Raw genomic sequence first — 16,755 nt, 5'->3', positions numbered from 1 at the left:
ATGCCCCAAACACAAAGCGGATTCAGCTGGCATGCCTTCTAGTCTTGAGAACAGCAGGTCTGGCAACGATTAACCAGGCCAGAGGAAAGAGTAGAGAGACCATTGTTGGCCACCCCTGCACACACCAGGGCAAGGAATGGTGGAGCTCCAGCAATTAGCAGTATAAGGGGCCCACTGGAGTCCAGCGCAATGTTGTGGGTAATGGCTTGTGCCTGGAACAGCTCAGGAAGCTCCATGAATGTTAATTTAATTGTGCAATAGGCCGGGAAAGTAAGCGGTCTTTGTTTTATAAACACTAGGCATGCTGGGAGCTGAGCCTCCTTGAGGCTCACCAAATGTCCTGGAGGGTGAGTTGTCTCTAGAGCCTGATTCTAAGAGAATGAAAAGAAAAAAAAAAAGAAAAGTAAAGAAAAGAAGTATACCTACATTACATCAACACAGCTGATGAGCAGAAACTAAATTGGGAACAGAACCATGATGCTGAGCACAGGTGCTTCCATTCAGGACCAAAAAAAGTGGTCCTGAGCTTTAAAACTGTCAAGCTGTAGGCAAGAAAGAATGACAGCGAAACCCCCAAACCAGCCTCACGGCATTCTTAGACCAGAAGCCTCCAGTGAGCTGGCTCTCAGGGCGTGGAAGTCTGGGGTTTGAGTGTGGTAACATGTTGACTCACCGGTGGATGCTGTAGAGCCAGGCCCATTGTGCCTGCTTTGCCTCCCTCTTGGGCTACTCCCCGTGGGTGCCCTGGGGGCAAGACCAGCAGGCATGTCTCCAGGCACATTCCAAGGGGAGTATTGGGAGGCAAAGTACCAAGTTCTACTACTTAGGGCAGAGAATATAAGTGGGTAGGTGGAAAGGGAAGCCAAATGAAGGTGGCATCACGTAAGAGAGACCCAAATAGCTGTGGCTTAAACAAGGTGGCAGTTACTTCTCTCTCCTGTGCCAACCTGGATGCCAGCTGTCCAGGGCAGGTATGACGGCTTATGATGGAGGGGCCCAGTCCTTTCAGCATTGTTCTTTATTAGACCCCGGGTGTTGCCTTCATCTAAATGGTCCAAGAAAACTCACCACCCCCAGGTGCACAGTCCGGCTGTAAAGGAGAGGCGGGCACTCCTCTATCCAATAACAGAACAAGCTGAATGGTGCGCACATCCCATTGGTCAGGAGATAGTCATGTGACCACACCTATCTGCAAGGAAGCCTGGGAAATGTAGTCTTTCTTTTTTTTTCAGGGTAGCCATGTACCCAGGTAAGAATTGTATTTCTGGGGAGGCTGGAGTAAGGCAGTGGGAAGGAGCAGGGTGTGATGCCAGCCAAGTCTTTGGCTCTCCCGCCCTCTACTCCTCCATCAGTTGCTTCTCCTCTCCCTCCCTCGAACCCCCAACCTTCCCTCCCGTGCCCCACGCAGCACCTCCGGACTTCCTCTTTGTCACACCTCCCTCGCCCAGATCCATGGTCTCACTCTGCTTGTTCTCTTCTCACATCATCATCTTTCTTCCAATTTAATAATAACTTAATACCAGGAGAGAAAAAGGCGCATGTTGCATGAACATCTGGCAAGCATTTTTTCCTGGATGTAACTCCTTGTATTATGTTGACTATTTAAACAATTAAGTCCCTACATACAGGGGCCCTTCCGTAAATAGGAAGTCGCTCTAACATGTTTTGTACGCTATGTGCTCAAACACACTAAATAAATTACAAACACACAAATCAAAGTTCGCTTTGTTCTGGATGGTGGGGACATGGATATATACACATGTGAGAGACTGAATATGCACGTGGACAACGGCCAGACCGTGTGTGACAATAGGACTCTGATCACAAAAGCAGCCCGGGGAGCCAAACCACAGCCTCTGTGAGGTTGGCCCAGAACAGAGCCAGGTCTTGGTCAGTAACTGCCAGCGTCCCCGTTTTTTAGCTCTTGCCTCCATCCCACTGCCTCCTCAACCTGCTCTCAGTTCAATACCAACCAGAGAAAGCCAAATGGCAAATGTGCTCCCCTAACCAATCACATGGGAAACCCCACTTCTAGTTCCCCCTCCAGCTTCCCCATGCCCACAGCCTCCAATCAGGGCACATCTCAGGCCCTCTGTTCCTCCGCTAGGAAGCCCCCCCCTTCTCCGCCTGCCTTGGAGTCCCTGCCAAAGGCAGCGATGGTGCCGACTCCCTCGCTATTATAAGCTCAGAATAAATAGCCTTTGCCTGTTCTCATTTGGGTGGTCTTGGTTTATTTTTGCACTTGCAAAAAACTCTCAACGAGCTGAATGTTGAAGAGCAGTGCTCTTTATACTGTTTTCTGTATATCTCTTTCCCATCCAAAAATTGTAAACCTTGACCTTTGCTCAACCTTCTGAACAAGGAAAAAATTAACAATATTGGGACCAATGAAAGAAAAACAAAGGACGTGGTAAAATAAAGTGCCGCCCAATTCAATGGGCAACATAGGAACCAAGCTCTTCTTGCTGCTGGCTCATTTGAAATGCCACGAGCAGACTTGGGAGTAGCTCTGTCATTGTATGAAAAAAGCTGTAACCACAGGGCTGAAAAGGAAGATTGAAAGAAAACTTCCAGAGAAGCGGTACGCCCTGAGCTTCTGGGGCCCCGTCCCACTCCCCAGCATCTGTGTGCGGTTGGGGGAAACAGACCCAGGCATTGCTGCCCCTAAGTGTTAAAACTTTAATAACAAACCTATACATGTGCCATGATTTTTTCTTCCAGGCCTCTACCCTAGTGAAACCTCTCTGTACTGGTCCATTTCATGTTACTATAGCACTTGCCCGGGCCCCCCTGAGGCCCACTCGAACGAGGGTGGTGGCACCGTCTTCCATCTGGTCCCCAGGAGCCCTCAGAGCACCACGAGGAATGTTCTTCCACTCTCGCCCATGCAGCAGTGAAGCACTTTGTGGAAATTAAACCCAGACAATTAGAAAATAAAGCACTCCCCGCCGGCCAACACTCTGACATTGATATTTTTATATTTTGAGGAATTTAATTCAATAGTTCTAGGAACAAACTGGAACATTCCCCCAGTGTTTTGGCTGAGTTTTTGACATAAGTTTTAAGGCATTAACTATTCAAAGAAATCAAATATGAAAAGTTAGAGTGAGGTTTAGGATTGGGGCTGAGGCATCGCTCAAGTCACAGAATAAGCAACGCTGCTGTGATAACACAGGGCTGTTCTCGCGGATTCCAGAGCTGGGTTTCAGATGTAAAGAATAAGCCCTTCGGTTCGCACTCCAGCGAGAGCGAGGTTAGCAGAATAAAACACGTACTGATGACTCGACATCCAGCAAAATATCCTTGGGGCTCCGTGGACCTGCCCTCGTGGTCCACGAGGGGTGAGGGGAAGGACAGCGACTGACAGGCGGTGGGTAAGAGAGTCAGCTCCGTGATGTTAATTGGTCGCAAAGCGGAAGACAGAACATTAAATATGAACGCCAGGACCAAACTAATCACACGCAGTCCTGTGTGCAGCAGGCGCTTCTCACATTACCTGGTGGGTGTCACCCCTCCCTGCCATGCTTCTTAATCCCTGGCGGCCTGGGAAGAAGTTCTAATATTTAAAGCTTCCCCACTTAAGCCTGGCCGGTGTGGCTCAGTGGTTGACCATTGACCTGAGAACCAGGAGGTCACGGTTCGATCCCCGGTCAGGGCACATGCCTGGGTTGTGGGCTGGATCCCCCAGTCGGGGCCTTGCAGGAGGCAGCCAATCAATGACTCTCATCATTGATGTTCCTCTTTCTCCCTTCCTCTCTGAAATCAATTAAAAAAAATTTTTTTTAATTTAAAAAAACACCTCCCCACTTAAAATTGTCTGCCCATGTCCTTACCCTGGCATCAAATGTGGTGCCACGTCACCCCAACCATCACCCCCTGACCGACACTATCTTGGTGTGCTCCCTACACTGCCTGCCAGTCTCCACTCCACCTGCCAATTACTGCCCATCCTTAGAGTTCAATACAAACACCCCCTCCTCCTCCAAGAAGCCCTCCATAAACCCCATGTAGAAGCCGTCACAACTGCATGTAACTCCTCCAACACTTCGAACTTCTTTCTAGTTCTTTGCATCTACATCGCTCTGCACAGTGGCTACTTAAGCCGTGATTTCTACATGCTGTAGAGAGTGTGTCCTCAAAACCAAACAGTTGGACTATTTAATGTATGTGCTTAGCATGGTAAAAGTTCAAGGAATCCAATAAATGGGTGGGCTTGCGGACCAAACTCTGCCTGCATAAAGCAAAAGTGCTGTGGACTCCACTGGGCCAGAACCTGGCAGAGCCTGGACAGTTTTCTTCTCCTTGATGGATTGTCTCACATGGTCCTGTAGATACAGGAGTGTCAGGATCTGAGGCGAGCCTGCAGCTCGCTCTGGCAGTTGCTTTGGGGACTCAGTCCCCCATTCAAAGTGTTTCCATTGTATCTGCCTCTTTCTCAGAGAAGAGACGTTTAGAACACCACCTGGCTCCTTGAGCTTCCTTACTGTTCGGATTTCGGGTAAACAGGAGTTTCCTTTCTGGCTCTTCAGGATTAAACACGTTGGCATATTATTTCAGTTGGAAGGAAAACAGCAATGCCTCTAACATGGCATCTTGAGAAATGGAAACTGGAGAGATGATCTTGGAGCATCTCTGATGACGTACGGCAGAGAAAGAAGCAGTTGAGAGCCCTTGGAAAACATGCCTCTTTGCTCTGAAAGGGGCAGGGGTGTGGAGCGGGATGGGAGGGGGCGGAAGCCAAACAGGATCCCAGAGCACCGGGTCCCAGGACAGTAGCCCGAGTGGCTCTCGCAAGGCTGGAGCAGCGTCCTCCGGGGCCGTTGCCCGGGAGGAAGGCTATGCTTGGGACTCCAGTTTTTATCTGTTTTTATTTACACTCCATGGAGTCTGGAAGCTGAAAACACCTGCAAGCCCAGAGGAGGAACAACTCGTGTTCCTCCAAAGGGGAGCGAAACAATACACTTTTATTGTTACCAGACTATTGACAGTGGTTCCTGAGGCCGATGGGCTTAGGGTGGGGAATGAAAGGCAGTGTCTTTCTGCATTGTTCCTCTCTGATTTGTTTGAAATTTATAACGATGAAAATATGATAAAGGAAACACAGGATCAAAGTACAGGTATAATTGGTTTCTTCCAAGGACACAGATGTTTACTCCCAGGCTCTGCCCCCTCCCGGCTCAGTGTCATGTACCCACCATGGCCAGACACCCAATAACTGGATCCCTCTAGTAGCTTCTCCCCTTGCTGTCCCACCCCACCCCTCCCCTCTCTGCAGTGCTCTGCAAGAAACCCCTGGCTTGCCGGGCCCGGGAGCCAGCTCTCTTATCCTACCAAGACCTTTATTTCATCAGCTCGGGGCCTGCCTCGGCTGGCTGTCATGTTTGATAGATTGCTTCACAATAAGGTATTAATGCCTGGGCTAATGCTGCAATTTTCTGCACCATGAAACAGGCTTATAGAGTGATATGCATGTTCCACCTTTTTACCCAGTGATCCCACTTCTTGGAATACATTCCAAAGAAATCACCCAAAGAGGAGAGTGCTGATGCCCCACTCAGACCCCCTTTATAACCTGCTCTCCCCACCCCTGCTGGATATTGGCTATAAACAGCTGGCAGATGACCCTTCCCCAAGGCTGACTTGCTGGGAGTTAACCACAACACCAGGGTGGCCCAGCCCATGACTGACTGAAGTCCCTTTGCCTCAAGGGGGGAGCACCTCTGCATGCAGCTCCCACCCAGAGCCCAGTGGGATCAGGCCAAAGCTGACTCCAGCTGAGACCCCATCTGTGCTTCCCTTGCCTCCCTCCTCCTCAGAACCACCCCCCAGCCCTCCCGCCCCAAGAAATCACATGCACTCGAATCCCGTCTCAGGCTCTGCTCCTGGGGATCCTGATGTAAGGCACAGGGAAAAGTTATACCCGTGAAGAAAGTTTATTACAGATTCATAGAGATAATCGGAGGGAAACTAAGCAGATGCTGATAAGAGATCACCCTGAGGGGGTGAAACCAGGGCAGGAAATTTGGCTTTCATCCTAAGCTATTGTCTTCTCTTTAATTCATTACCATCATGTGCTTGTATTACTACAATTAGAATGTTTTACATTTAAAAACAAAATAATAAACATCTATCCCATCTCCAACTAACGTGATGGCCCTGTATTTAGGGGTCCCCTGAATTTCATTTTGGAAGCTTGGTCCAGAAAATGCAAAAGTTTTGTTGGGCCTAGAATGAAAATCTATACTCCAGGTGAATTCCTCTCTTTGTAGGTAGATAAAAGATTCCAGCATTTTCTGCTAAAATTTGGCTGTTTGCTGACTGTAACCAAATCCCATATCAGAAATGAAAAAATAATGGGGCCCAGGCTATTTGTTACTAAATACAGGTCATTGAGATTATAATAAAACCATCCAATGTCAAGAGCACCAAATGCACTTTTAAGTGAAGTGACAAGGAAGGAGAATTTGAGGAACAGGATGGTCAGCTGAGCTGAAAGCCTGAGAGGCACCGGCCCTATGAGGACGGGTCCAGAAAGAAGGCAGCTCTGCCTCTGAGTGGGGGTGCGCTGTGAAGTGTGCAGGGGACAAGGCGGCAGGCGCCCGAGCTCTGCCGTGTGATTGAGTCGGCCTGGCTGCGGTGTGAGGCAGGGATGCCAGCTGGCGGAGGTCTGCAGAAAGGGGTGTGGAATTCATTAATGTTGAAGATGGAAGGGTGTGTTTGAGACCCCCACTCTGCTGCTCTCTTGCTGTGTGGCCCCACAGACACCCCTTCACTTCTCCAGGTCTCGCTGAGGATAATTCTCTCATCTACCTGTATGGACGTCTGCGGTTCGACTGCTCAGCCCGTTTCCCTTTGTCTAGTAAGACTTCTCATTTTTGTTTAAGGGTCTATCCTGCTTTCAGCCTTCAGTAGTAGAGCTCATCCCCCACCAACAATGATTGGTTCAAGGACAGGCAGTCCAATCAGAGTGAATCTTGGGAATTTTTGTGGAAGCCACTCAAAGAGTTTTCTTACTCTTTCCCACTGAGCAAAACCTGAAGTTACCCATTCTGCATCCATCTGGCCTTCAAGAGGGGGAGAGCCCCAACATGAAGCGCAAGGGTGGAGCCTCTAAAGATGGCAGAACTGAGAGACCAAGAGAAAACAAGTTCAAATGACACTCTTTCGGCCCCCAGATCAAACTAGACCTGAAGCCAGAGATACCCTTGGATTTTCCCATTACGTGGCGATTCTGGTTACTAATGGCATCCAACAAAAAAAATTGGAACAGACAAGCTCTGCAGATGCTGAGATTTCAAGTTACTACCTTGGCCTGAGGGCTGGAGTTGGGCTAGTGGTGTCTTTCAGATGGACTGGGTCCTCAGCAGCCGTTGCCCCTCGGAGCAGTGCGCTCAGTCGCCCAAGCCCACGCTGCAGCTGGCAGGGAGGGAACAGGGCGGGCCCAGCTGGCCGCAGTGGGAGCTGCGCGGGCGGGCAGGCACTCGGCCCGGCGGGAACGCCTGCAGGTGCACTGCCATCTCTGCCAGCATGCATTGTGGTAGGACCACCTCTCAAAGACGTGTGTTCACAGTGGGTGTTTTGGAGACTTGTGATCAAGGGAACCAGGATGGAAGTCTCATCTTGGCAACATCTGGCTCTGAGGGCAACCGGGAAATCCAAAGTCCCAGGTGTGTCCTAGCCCGATTTGAACAACCTTAATTTTTTTTTGGCCAGAATTTATTCAAACTGGGAATTCCAGCTATAGCAAATAACTTACAACTCCCCAAACTTTGGGCACACTTCACACCTCCATGCATTGGCATCTGCCGTTCTCTGTGCCTGGACTGTTCCCATCTCCTGCCCAAACACGCCTGCGAGCTGCCAGCCAGCCAAACCACCCTCCTTCAAGACGCGGCTCCAGCGTTACCTCCACTGTCAGCTTTCTCCACCAGCCCCTGCCCTCCCCACAGAATGAGCCACCCTCCCATTACTGGCTGCACAGACAGGCTGTGAGGCTCTTCCCGCGCCCACCGTGCTAATGTTTCCTCTGCTCCCCTCTGGAGTGAAGGCAGACCCCTGAAGAGAAGGTTCTGTGTCGCATTCACCTTGGGGTCTCCAGTGCCCAGCACAGGGTTTGGCTCCTAGGGAGCAGTCATTAGCTGGTGGCTGAAGAAATAAAATTATTGAAGTGGACATTTGTTGTAGTCCAGGCTGTCTTGCATCCAACGTCCTGTCCTATTCGACTCCTGTCACTCTTTGGGATTTGCCCTTGTGGGTGGCCTTGGGAGTCAGGGAAATCAAAAGGGCAGACGCTCCTGTCCCTGCCCAGGCCAATCCTTCCAGATACTGATGGGAGTGTGAGGGGTACAGTGACACCAGGGTAGGCGGAGGTCATGCTCATTGCAGCAGCAGCACACGGGCCATACCATTTCTGATGCCCAGCCTGCCAGAGCTCCAAGGTTGGTTCTCCAGCCTCTGGTCAAACATGGGAGCCCCCGATGGCCTTTCAACCAGTGTTGTCTCGCTCTTACTCAGCTACCAAGTGACACAAAACGTCAGTCATACAGATAAACTTCCAGGTCTACAGAGGCCTGGAGGAGGAAAGGGTGCGCCCTACGGTGAACAGGCTCATTGTGACAAGGCCCAGCTGTCACAATGCACAAAGCTGAGGTTGAAGCCAGAGCAGTAAGGCCGCAGGCAGCAGAGGGGACCCACCCGGCACCGAGGGAGGCATCACTGACAATGCGAGGAGGCTGGTCTGTGCCAGGAAAGCGGAGCACCATCCGCTCCAACCAGAGTGACCGGGTGGCCGGGAAACTACCTGTTGGGCCATCCCACGGGCCGAGGGAAAGGAGGTAGGTGACCTGGAGACTCCAAGTGATGCTGAAGAATTGTTCTGATAGGGACGGGAAACTGAGGGCCACAATGGGGCTTTACAGTGCTGTTAGCAAGTATTTTGGGTTGGGTTTCTATTTTTTTAAGTAGAAAAACTGCACTGTGAACTGAGAACTTCGTTCATTCGTTCAACCAAGTTTATGGAGGGACTGTGCTAGTGCTCTTTCCCCCTCAGGGCCTTTGCCCAGGCTGTGCCCTCTGCCTGGGTTTCTTTTTTGCCTCATCTGAACAACCCCAACCCCTCATTCACACTTAGTTTAAATGTCGCTTCCCTATAGAAACCCTCCTTGACACCAGGTGAGGTCTCCCGAGCCCTGTGCCACACCTCGTGGCACCCCGCAGAGCTTTCACTGTGCACTTTGTTAATGGTGGGGTTGTTTGAGGAAAGAATCCCTTCCTTCCTAAGTGGCAGGCTCCGTGAGGGCAGGGACAGTGCCTGTCCTGTCCCCAGATGCCACCTCAGTCCTGCACAGCCCGTGCTCAAGAAATAGTGTTGAAGGAATGAGCAAAGGAGAGGAGGTGAAGAGGAAGGGAGGAAAGAGTGCAGCTCTCGCTCCTGGCCCACAGTCCGATCTTAGTCCCCACTTACGTTCTTTGCCCTTTAAAGAGGGAATAACAAGTGGCCTCTCCAAACCATGCACTTGGGCCCTGGGACCCCGCAGCCCTGCCTGCGAGGGCACCACTGCAGTCTTAAAAACGCTCCATAACCCCGCATCCGAGCCCCTGCTAAACTCCCTGCTGCAGGCCCGGTGGTGGTGTGTCCTCAACATTCTCTCATTGACCCCAAGTGCAGAGGTGCTGGCATTGGGAGGTGGGCCCTGCGGGAGGGGCTTCGGTCACGGAGCCCTATGAATGGGTGGGTCCCTTATAAAAGGGGCTGCAGAGAGAGCCCTAGAGGCTTCCGCCATGCGAGGACACAGTGAGCGCACATGTCTGCGACCTGCAGGAGGGGTCTCCCCTGATCTCAGACTTCCAGCCTCCAGAACTGTGAGCAGTACATTTCTGCTGTTTATAAGCCACCCAGTCGGTGGCATTTTGTAGCAGCTCAAAAGGATTAAGACACCTGTCATACCACACTTCAGACACAAATGTAGGTATCTGGTGCTTTATTCTGCGGCTCAAAATATATCAAATAATATCGATGCAATAATTTCTTATTAGCATTTTGCACGTTACAACTGGGGAGAATGGAGGAAGGAAACTGAGCACTAAGTCTACCCCAGGTCATACCCTGGATGGGACCCTGGACCAGAAAAAGGACCTTAGTGGGAAAGCTGGGGAAGCTGAGTAGACGCTGTGGTTTGGCCAATAGCATGGTACCAAAGGTAATTTCTCCATCTCGACTCGTGTTCCCTGGTTATGTGAGATGTTAACTCTGGGTGTTGGATGTGCGGGAACTCTGTATTAGCCTTGCAATTTTTATATCAATCAAAAATCATTCCCAAGTAAAAGGTTAATTTAAGAAAGAATTCACCCAGTTTCTTTTTTAAAATGCTACAAAATAGAAAGTTCTGGGCGGAGAGAGGACCGGTGACTCTTACTGTCTTTATTGTATTTCCTCTATTTTCTATAACAGCATGCATTGCGTTTCTAACTAGAAAACTAAGTGTTTTATTAAAAATAATTAAGTAGTTTGGTTTATAAAATATTCGAGTGTGTGTGCAAAGTTTCGTTTTCAAAGGAAAAGACAGTGGTGCCACTGAGATCAAACTGTAAAAGGTGTACTTATAAGGACCCATCATCACACCACGGCAACAGAACTGGGTTCTCAATGTTGCATGTGACCGTCCCCACGCAGGGATGAGTCCTCTAAGCTGCAGCTGGAGCTGGGCTGTCAAGTTTTAATGCAGGTGCCCGCTTGTGTTTCCTTCAGATGCAATTCAAACAGATTGGACGGTAATCTCCCGATGGCACGTGCGTAAGTGTGCTGCTGATACAGATCACTGGCAGATCCTAAAGGCTCAGTGCTGGGTCCTGCCAGTTCCCTGAAGGTCTGTCATTGTGATAGTGTATGTGTGTTGGGGGTGGTGGTGTAACATGTGCTCAGGACGGACTGGGAGAGAGGGAGGAGCTGCCTCTGGAGCCCAAAATGCAAAATGGGTGCTCATGGGAGCCTGCTGCTCTTGAAGTCATTCTAGACAGGATTTGGAGGAAAAATGGGTGGTCCATCTCCTCCTGCAAAGTGAAGCAGAGAATTAACTATTCAGAGTCAAATAACCGACCTAAGAGTTGAACAAGACCCAGGGATACCAGGGCTCTGCATTGCCCTGTCCCTGCCTAACCCCAGCCTATGTTCTCATCGTGACCTGAATCAAGGACTTGGTCTTGATGACCTCTCTGAAGTTGCATGAGCTGGTCTGAATCCTGCTATTTTTTAACTTTCTTCTACTAAGTTGGAAAAGTGCCATTTCACACAGAAGGAAGTGACACTGGCTTGGTCTCTCTGAATAGAGACTCTCCTGGTCCCACAAATGTATAGAGCAGCCCTTTGTCCCCTGTGGAATATAAGCAGCTCTGGAGCCTCCTGTGACTCAGGACCACGGCTCTGTCCCAGGAGACGGCTCAGAATCTCCTCCCTCTGGCTTGGGGCGGGGAGGTCCTGACCTCAGATTCAGGCCCAGTCCTGCCTGGATCACACCTGTGCCTGGGACCATGGCCTTGGCCCTGCCAGCCCCCATCCCATGTTTGTTCTCTCCTCCCCTTGAGATTGGGACACTGGGCCCTTCCCTAAAGCCTCCAGTAGTTGCAATGGACCAAGCGCTGGGTCCTCTGCCAGACATTAAGGGGCTATCTGGGCTCTATTGCTGCCCCTCGGGTCAGACTGGTCCCCCTTGCTTCCCCAGTTCTGCCTGCACAAAACATTCCCGACAAGGCTGACGTCTCGCTTAGCTGTGCTGCGCCCAGACTGCATTTGTGCACATACACTCCTAGAGAAACCACGCAGGATTATTGGGTGTGGGCTCTTACACATATGCTATTGTTTGCAATTTCCCATTCCTCACCCAAAAATATGTTTTGGGGAACATCCTGTTAGACAGCACAGGGCCACCTCATCAATTTTAGCTGCACATATTCCATTGTATACATTTTTTAAGCCACCGTGGACAGTTAGATTGTTTCCAGGTTTTCTGTAACACTACAGAGACTTGCTCAGACATCCCTCCTGTGCGGGGCGAGTGGCGTTCTTCAAGGCAGAACCGGCAGAGGGCTGGGAAGTGGGACTGCTGGTCATGGAGGGATGACCAGTGTTAACGGCCTCGCCAGAAGAGCTACAGCCCTTCAATCCTTTGTACGTTCAAGGTTAATCTCTTTGCAACCTTCGAGGCAGGTATTATGATGACTCTCAGAACACTCCCCCCAGACCGAGGCCTTGACCAAGCTTGGACGGCACCCGAGTGGCCCATTCAGGTGACAAAGCCGGCTTCCACTGCAGTCAGAGTTCTAGGTGAGCAAGGGCCCCGCAGGATCCGAAGTCCCATCATTGGCCTGAGGCTTCTTTGAAGGCTTCCTGGATCCCACATAATCATAATGGAGTCATCTCAGCAACTCATCAGGAAATTACCCACATAGAAAAGCCAATAGGATTGGCAACGTATGCGATCCTCCAACATGGTAAATATCCAAACCGGGAGCTTCCTCCGGAGGCTCGTGAAAGGTCTAACAGGGGTGGCTGCGGCAGACAGACATTTTTGGCAAGTCATCATAAGCATTATTAAAAGCAAATGAAATATGGGCCATTTCTTTTTCCCACGGGTGAGTATGGGCCTGGGCCTCAGCATCTCGGTCTGCACCCTGGGACGTGTCCCTGACATGGAACACAAGGCCCTGACCTCACGTCCCTTCTCCGAGTAGAGGTTTCTCATGGTTCTCTAGGGTAATCACAGTCTATTCTGAACTTAAAAACACTCCCAGTCTTCACCCCATCAAGAGTGCAACTGCACTGGGCCTTTTTTTTTTTTTTTCATTTTGACACTTTTTACAGCAAGAAAATGTGTGACTTTTCTTGATGAGCAACCAACCAAAGGTGTGTGGGAAAGGTCTCACATTTTTCCGGTGGCAAGACACCCTAAATTAAGTTCATTAGCAGTTCTTCTGTTTGGAAGTTTAAGCTCTTCTCTGACCTATATAAATTCCTTGCTATGTCCTCTACTCATATAAGAAAATTAACAGACATACACTATGGCCACAGAGCAAAACGGCAGCGCCGAATGACAGAAAGGGGCCCGGAGACTGTTGTTTCGCCGCTGAAGACATCAAGTCCGGGCTCTACCCCCTGCTCCTACTCTTCCAAAGTAATGTTCTTCACATCTGTAATTTTGTGAATAGTAGATACTGTTTTTTAGACATGACTCTTTAGTTCTACATGTCATTTAACCATGTTCATCTATTTCCCTACCTTCTAGGAAAGATTAGAGAACACCAGGACAGGGGCCTGGCTACATTTTATGAGTAACTAACAGAAATGAGGCCTGTGGGCAAACGCTGAGCTGGCGGCAACCCACTCAAGTAAATCAGTTCACTTCCCCGCTCCTCAGTCTCCTTTCTCCAGATATGCACGACACAGCACGCCCGTCGGCGCACGTGTTTCACGAATGCTTGTTGAGATCTTACTCTGGGCCTTGCATCAGTCAAGGCGCTGGAGGCCGCAGTGGTAACAAAATACATGAGGCTCGCGCCCTCGCAGAATCGACACTGGGGGATATGAGAGCTGCAGATGCAGGAGCTCACAGTCAGCGGCAATGCTCAGGCACCTGTCTTTGGAGATATCCTTCCCGCTCTGTCTCCAAAACCAGTGATGGCAAATTGTCCCACTTTTAGAGATATAAAAAATGATCCATGGGGTCAGGTATTATCAGCACGGTCCACCCAAGGCCCCTTGTCAATCTCTCCCACCTAATAGTTACGGGTGGTGGTTGCCTAGCTTCTGTATTTCATCAGTTGTTCCAATGCAGTGGTTATCTAACTCTGTCATTCCTTGAAGAGCTCCTAGCATGAAATACAGTTCACACCAGAAAGGCAGGATAAGTGCTCGGTATTTCCCTTTATCCATTTTTTACTCAACTTAATCGATTGACGTGTTTTTTGATGCTCCGATTGCCCCCTCCTTGAAGTCCCTTCGAGTTGGCTCCTGTGTTGTTTTGACCCGGCCCCAGTAGGATGTGCTACCTCCCAGCTTTTGAGAACAAGTGTCCACAGCTTCTTTCTAATGTGTTAAGCAGACTTGGAAAATCCTCACTCCCCCGCCCCGCGCTTTTTGCCTATCCACGACAAGCAATGGTTTACACTAGTTGTATTAGTTCCGAATGCTTTCGGCTATAAGTAAGCGTAATGAACAGAGTTTTCAGTTTTTTTCCCCCCACCAAACAAAAAGTCTGGAGCAGGCAGCTGTTAGCTTTTGTTCAGCAGCTCATGAGGTCCAGAGCCAGCACTGCTGCGACTCCCTTGGCCTCTCCTTCGTGGTTGTCCAGGCATCACGGCCAATCAGGGCAGGAAGGAAGGGGGAGGCAGAAACAGCTGCAGCTGGCCCTTTGTACCAGAAAAGCAAAAGTTTTCCCCAATCCCCCACACCCCTACCCTGACTCCAGCTGAACTCCACCCAGATCTTACTGGCCGACTGGATCATATGGTCACCCCTACTCCTACTTGCAAAGGAGGCTGAGAAAGTGAACCATTCCTCTTGTTTGTCTCTAAGGTCCTGGCAGGCAAGGACATTGGGGCTGGGAGTGAATGCAGGGCTACTATTTCTGGGCGAGTGGTCTTGAGTCTTGAATCAACTTTCCCTACTCTGCTTTTATTTTTTATTTTTGTATAATGCCTAACTCTCCTTGATTTGGAAGCAGGGTTGCACAGTTAAAATGGATTGTAAGCTGGAAATGAGTAAAGCTTTATTTGCAAGACTGTCCTAAGGAAATAAGCACCAGCTGTTTTGACATCCATGCCCCAATGGCTCAGCTCAGTGCTGCTCAGTTATCAGATGCCAACTCCAGCTGGGGGTCTGTGCTGCCAACTGTCCCATCTCCTCCTGACTGTAAGGGCACAGCCCAGTCTCACCTTCGTCGGAACAGCTACCTCATCTGAGCTGTAGTTACCCATGTGATGCCAGAATGCGTCAATAAAACTGTTAAAAAATTAAATCTCTCAATTTTCAAATGTTCTCAACTAATTCTTAAAAGGCCTCCAGGAAAAAAAAAAATCAAGTCTGTGGTGCAAGCCCCTGGGCGGCCTGTTTGCAACCTCAGTGCTGAGTGGCATCAATAGAAATTTAATAAAATCCTTGTCCTCCAGGAGTTCAAGATGCAAAGGGAGAAAATGGAACAGCGGTTAAAAAACCCTACGATATTTTATGTCAATTATACCATGATGTTAAAAAACACATCATGATAAACATTACAAGTGGTAGGTACTGGGAGGTTTGGGTCCAGAGAACGCCTGGCTCTGATGGGCTGGGGTGGGGGCCGAACAGAGTAGGTGACACTGAAGCTGGGCTTTGAACAGTAAGTAGAAATTCAGGAGGTTGCAAGTGTAGGAAGTGGAGAAAAGGGGTGTGTGACAGTTCCAGGTGGAGGGAACAGAATGGGCAAAGGCTCAGAGGTGTGAAAAAGAAATTCCCTTTCTGAGAACTGGGAAGGCTGGAGACATGGTGCACATGGAGACTAGATTCAGAGGAAAGAAAGGCAGGGGCCAGGTCATAAAGGGCTTGGCAGCCTGTGTTAGAGTCTCTGGACAAAGGATTAAGCAGGATTTCTTTGTCGGAGGAACACAGGCATGCTTCTTTTGGCCCAGATTAAACTCCGTATATCTTGGCAATATCCTATGGTACTCAGTTAAAAAGTATTCACTAATATATTGCTCATTGTGTATCAGGTGCTACTCTAATAATCTATACAGATTCATTTAACCCCATCAACAGCGGTTCTCAAACTCTACCCTGCATCTGAATCATGTGGAAGTCTCCTTAAAACAGAGAAACCACAAGATCTTGATTTAGCCAGGTCTGCAGTAGAGCCTGAGAATTTATATTTCAGCACGGTTCCCAGAAGCTGCTCCGGCTGGTCCAAGGACACACTTGGAGAACTACTGCTTTATATCAACCTTATAAGAAAGGTGTCACTATCATGGCCACCATTCCCATTTTACAGAGAAAGAAACAGAGCTGGTTAAGCAACCTGCCCAAGGCCACATAGCAATCGCTGATGGAGCTGGGATTTAATGGCAGGCAATGTCTGCCTTGCCTCCTAGTTCATAGATTACAAAGAAGCAGGGTTAATGGCTGGCATTTTCAACCCGTTTGCAACTATCAAAAATATATTATACACACACACACACACACACACACACACACATACACACTCCTTAACTGACATCTGAGATAGAAGAGTGAGAGACGTTAACTGATACCAAGGGGCTGGGGAGGGAAAGTCTGAGGAATTCTTTAGTCCATTCCAATGAAGGGATATTTTGGTCCTCCTGGGATGAAGCCAGGATTTGAAAACACACCAAATATCGATGTACAAAATGACTAAATGTGTACAAGGAAGTCATTGCATAAAATGCCACAACTCAAAATGCAAGTGTGCATGAATACTCGGTACCTGTTTTAAATATATTTAAAATTTTTAATAAATTATGAAAACTGACACCACCTAGAGAAGATAACCTTGTTGCACGTGCTGATTATGGAGGGTCTCAAGATGAAAACGGCAATTCTTTCATGAATCTGCTTGCTTTTCACATCTCAAGCTAATCTGTGGCATCTCCCTGATTTCCCTCCAGTGAACAACTTCCTCCTTGAATTGGTGGCATTATGTTATTTTTGAGATCTGAATTGCAGAGCCTGTAGCGCAAGGCGGCATGCTCCATCTTGTTTTGCAGAGTGCTGTA

Source organism: Miniopterus natalensis, chromosome 15 (genome assembly GCF_054644295.1).
Source record: "Miniopterus natalensis isolate mMinNat1 chromosome 15, mMinNat1.hap1, whole genome shotgun sequence".
Taxonomy (NCBI): Eukaryota; Metazoa; Chordata; class Mammalia; order Chiroptera; family Miniopteridae; genus Miniopterus; species Miniopterus natalensis.
The sequence above is the reverse complement of the archived record's forward strand: the minus strand, read 5'-3'. Positions refer to the sequence as shown.